The sequence below is a fragment of the Gavialis gangeticus genome, unplaced genomic scaffold (assembly GCF_001723915.1).
Source record: "Gavialis gangeticus isolate Ggan-Ray unplaced genomic scaffold, GavGan_comp1, whole genome shotgun sequence".
Taxonomy (NCBI): domain Eukaryota; kingdom Metazoa; phylum Chordata; order Crocodylia; family Gavialidae; genus Gavialis; species Gavialis gangeticus.
Genome location: NW_017729026.1, coordinates 7,897,265 through 7,902,390, shown reverse-complemented (window position 1 = coordinate 7,902,390; position 5,126 = coordinate 7,897,265). Strand labels below are relative to the sequence as shown.

Here is a 5,126-nt window from a genome sequence, read left to right as displayed (position 1 = left end):
TCTGCTGCTTGCTGCTGCTGCCGCTGCTGCCCTCGGGATGCAGGCGCGGCTCGGCTGCGGCAGCGCCCCCGGCCGGCGCCTGGCTCATGGCCGCTGCTGGCTGGCGTCCATCACATCAGCCGGGGCATCCTCCGCCCTAGGGGACACAAGGGCGCCCGCGTGCCAGCGACGTGCGGGGGAGGTGGGGGAGCAGCCCCGGCAGCAACCAGGCTGCCCCCACACATGCCCCTCGGAGGGATCCTGGCGTCCCGGATCGCTTTGCTGCCAGCCCTTTCCCCCTGGGGCTTGCACCTAAACGGCCACATCAAGGCTCATCGCCAGGCACGGGAATTGGGAGTCACTGCCGAGTTCAGCTGGGAGGTATGGGGTGGGGGACGGGGGGTGCTGAGATCTGCCCTAGGGGCTCGCTTTCCGCCTGCCTCCTGATCTCTTCCTCCCACGCCCCCAGACCACCCCAGCGCTCTTCCCTGGGGATCCCCAAGCGCCGGGGTCTCCTTTTCCAGACCAAAGGACTCAGCTAGATCTGGGAAAGGGCAGGACAAGGGATGCTCCCGCAGGAAGGGCCTCTCCGGGCAGAGCCAGGGCCCCTGACTACCAGCCCCGCCCTAGACTGCTGCTGCTGAAGTCACCACGTCCATTTCGGACTCGGGATGTGCTAGGAGCTTGCTGGCTGTGCCCTGAGTCCTTTGCACGTTTAGGTGAAAGCTTGCTTGTTTTTTTCCTTTTCCCTCGGATGAATCTGAGCATTTCCCAATGACGCCTATTCTCTCAGGCCGGTTTTCCCCAACTGGTGTGTTTTTAAGTAGAGGAGAAAGAAAGTCACAGAGCAGTAGGGCTGGAAAGGCCTTCCAGAGGTCACGTCCAACCTCCTGGGATCAGCCCAAGCCAAACCATCCCATACAACGCATTAGCTCTTCATAAAACTACCCTCAAGCCTGATACAACACAAGACCTAAAGCCCTCACCTCCCAAATGTAACGCAGGGGGACCAGGGCAGCCAATGCCATAGAGAAACGGGGCTGGAAGGGACCCCCAGAGATCATCTGGTACAAACCCCCTTCCTGAGGCAGGGTCAGCCCAAGGCCACCCATCTCATACAATCCATCATCTCTAAACTCTACATAAGACTATCCTCCTCAGCCCTGACACAACACAGACCTAAACAGGGAACAACCTCTCTTTAAGCAGAGGTTCTGCCTGTTCTGTCTGTTACTGTGGTTACCAAATCCTGCTCAGCTGGCAACTTTTCTTCCCACATAAGCAAAGCGATAGTTTCCATGGTCACAGCCGCATATAGCACTGTGCTTGTTCCCGCAGTGTTACAAAGACGTGTCTCAAGACAGGCTGAAAATGCTGGCTGCGATTCCCAGGATGGACCTTTACAGCCTTTGTCCAACTTCTACCCACAGGAGGAATGAATGCAAGGAAAGCAACAAAAAAAAAGCCTCCGGGCTCCCAGGACATTTCGACGGCTCTCAAATCAGCTGCAGTCTGCAGAGCACGGCGCGGGAAAGGCGGAGAAGGGAATTGGGGAAGGTCAGCCTAGGTAGCGAGCTGGGCTGTGACAATGAATTAACTCCGGGAACATGCTGGACTATGACACGCAGAGTTTGCGCTGTGCTCAAGTGCCAAGGATGTGGTCATTCCTGCCATATGCACTGTCATCGGTTGGATATTATGGTCAGAGGAGCACGATTTGGGCAAAAAGTTCCAGTCCAATGAAGTGCCTAGAGGAGCGGGGAGGGGGGAGAAGATCTGGTACCATTTAACCTTAAAGGTAAAAGGCTGCAATTGAGAGGGGAACAGTGGAAAAAACCCTGCCCCTACCCAGTTCACTCTGCCTTTCAGCATCCACTCTGCTGCTGTGTGACCCAAGAGACTGGGCAAGATGGACCTACGGTCTGACCCAGCAAGTGGCAATTCTTATGTTCGTATTACCACCCCTTGCTTCACAAAAAGAGAAGCAAAATCAATCGGCTGAAACAGGTTTCTCCGCATCTATTACAGCTCCCTCATAGCTAGAGTGCCTGAGGCTGCTATTGTTCAGCATCCTCTTATAGAAAGAAGCCTCATTCTTGCAAAGAAAGTAGAGAGAGCGAGCAAAATAATAATAATAATAATAAGTTTGGAACCAACTTGATTTCTGTAGCTTGTGAATTACTCCGACTTTTACTCAGAGCTGAAAATAAAACCAAGTACACCTAAGATTTTCTCTCAGCCCCTCCCCTATCCTGCGCCCAACTTGCTGTGCCTGCTTCCTGTATTCAGAGCCCTGATGAAGCATGTCTTACACTGGAAAGCTTGCCTAACTTTCTCCCAACTACACAGTTGGTCCAATAAAAGACATCACCCGAGAAAATCCTTGCCACCAACACATCTGTAACCCTGCACACTACCTGGATTTCCTCGGGATGTTTCACTGCAGCAAAGAGCAGAGATTTCTCAGGAGGGTAACCTGGATCCCTCCTGTCCCAAACTCCAGCCCCGGCTGGTGCCTCCCCCGTGGCAAGAGCTCTTGCAGTCCTACAATGGACACGCGTCTCAGTCCCAGTCCGACTCCTGCAGCTGCACAAACTCGGCAACAGAAGCAGATCTCCAGAGGCAGGAATCACGTGGCTCAGAGAGGTGGCAGGACGCTAAGTCCTTGCAGGTTTTCCGGTTGGAAACAGCTGCCAAGGAGGGGGATGCGCCAGCAACAAAAGAGAGACGTGCACTGGTTCCACCTGCCACGCGGAGCTGGGATCAACCAGGGATCCAGCCAAGGATCTCTGCTGAACTGAGTGGATCCCACGGCAGAACTCAGCCCTCTCTCCCCCTGGCAGGTTTCAATCTGCTGCCCATTGCAAGGGTGCGTGACAGCTGCGGCTTTGAGCAAGCAGAGGGATGGGAGCATTTCCGCAGGGTTACCCTAGACTGATTGGATCTGAATCCTGTTCAGGGCTCCCTGTCTCTCTCTTTCTCTCTCTCTCTCTTTAAACAACAAAGGCTTTAAGACAAAGCATTTGCGTTACTCACCAACTCTGTCTGCTGCTGGGCTGGTCAAATTCATGCACACACGAGATACCAAGCAGTGCCAGAGCCTCTCAGGGAAATGCAGCAATATTCATGAGCTGACCTCACTGGGCCTGGGAGAAGGAGGTGGGGGAGGGAGACAAGCAGCCAAGGGAAGAGAAGAGAAGAAATTAAACGACCCCCCCTGAAACAAGAAAGAAAGAAAGAAACCACGCCCAGGCCTTGAGGATCAATGCTAGTTCCTGTTTTCTGCACGTGGTAGAATTGGATTAAGGCACAAATGGAAGAAGGGCATTACGTGGCCAGAGAGAGGGACAAAATTCATTGCATGGAAACAATCGATTCTGATCAATTATTTATTCTGCTCTTTCAGGGAGCCTGCTTGGAAAAGACAGCCATACCAGACGCCTTCTGCCACAGCAGCATGACGACAGCTGGATTTTCCTTTGTTCAGATGTATCCTTTATCTGCACTGGAAGTGCAGCAAATCCCTATTGCTCCTAACTGACAAAGTCCCAGTACCCTGAGTTAAGGTAGAGGCGATGCCAAATGGTCCCTTTCTGTGAAGGGGAATTTCTCTTTTTCTTTCTTTCTTTCTTTCCTCCTGTGATATTTTCCTGACAATGTCCTGACTTACTGGGTTAAAAATAGAGATGATGCCATTCTAATCTATTAAGGCTGATTCAATTACTTATTTCTTTATGTGAGCATAGAGTGCATATGTCTGTGCTGAGCATTTATTATGGGCTTTCTTACTTCATGTAGGACTATCCCTCAAGTATATAAGATAAAAATAACAGAATGGATGCCCTCTTGCCCTCCACTTCATGTATGGAAGAGAATGGCTTGATTAGTTCAAAGACTAATTACACGTGTGAAGGATTTGTCCAGGAAAAGCAACATGGAAGAAATAAGTTTTATCCTTTCGTTGTGGAAGTGCTGAGTTTTGTGGTCATTCTGATATCTTATGTGAATAACTTCTGTAGTCTTTGTCCAGCTCCTACTAAAATGCTGATTCCCACACTCCTATGGTCTCTGTTCTAGTGGAGCATAACTGTAATCTCTCAAGTAACCAGAGGCAGAGCTATGTAGGCGGGTGAATATCAAAACAGATACCTGGAACTGAACTTTATATTAATTGGGTAGTCAGGGCAGAATGAAAAGCATTGGGCTGATGTGCAACAACCTTTTTTTGGTCCACCTGGAATATTTTTCAATATACCTTGCCGAAATACTTCAACATACCTTGCAGAATTCAAACATAAAGGGTCAGAAGTACATGGATTACTGTGTCCACTATAAGAAGTACGATATTCGGCAAGTTTGGGATGGAACAAGGCATTTTTTTGCCATAGCTAATTGGGGATCTGACATTCATGAACCCAAAAAAGTATCCTTGCTCTATGTGTTGTGCATGTGTCGACTTGGCAGAATTCAATTTTCATTTTTTAAAATAATTTCAATGGATAATAGCAATGTTTATTTTTAAGCATTTATTTCGATTTTTATCATTTTAAGTTTTCAGGATTGCATGAAATTAGGGGTGTGGGGGGCAGACAATTCATTAATGGCAGTATGTTGTCGGACTGCTGCCAGCTGTCCCAGCTCTGCTTGCCCATAGCTCTCTTGGCTGCTTTGTCACTTCCTCTTCCTTTGTTCCCTGTCCCCCGAGGCTTTAGGGAATCCAAACTGCAGTCAGCACAGTTCTGGAAAACTGCTCTCCATGTCATCATCACATAGTACATCAGCCATCATTTTTCTGATGTTACCTTTCCATAAATTTTGATTAATAATAATGGAAATACTTTTTCTTTGGTCTGTGAGGGTGAGGTGAAATCAGTGTTTATCAACGCTTACTGTTAAAAATGTAATCCTGTCAAGACTAGGCATGGGTTGGAAGATGATTTAAGGACCTTTCCCTCCACCCATTATAAGCACTTGCAGCATAACAGGGCAGGTTATTTCCAGGAAGTCTGCTGATGATAACAGATTATGCTATAGTGATAACAGCAATACAGTATACTAAAGAGAATAGAATGCCTCTGAGTGCACCTGTTAGTACCCTCACAGTTCTAAGGAGAAATGTTCTGCTAAACTAAAAGGGGTAATTAAGC

At 49.0% G+C, this 5,126-nt stretch overlaps 1 long non-coding RNA gene across 1 annotated transcript; it reads right to left on the bottom strand.

Moving 5' to 3' along the window:
- Positions 1 to 7: 7 nt before the first annotated feature.
- Positions 8 to 4,483, bottom strand: LOC109299791. The gene is made up of 3 exons (XR_002098000.1): positions 3,016 to 4,483; positions 2,397 to 2,523; positions 8 to 136 (listed from the first exon to the last, which is right to left on the bottom strand). It is a non-coding gene; the product is annotated as an uncharacterized LOC109299791 (long non-coding RNA).
- Positions 4,484 to 5,126: the final 643 nt, after the last annotated feature.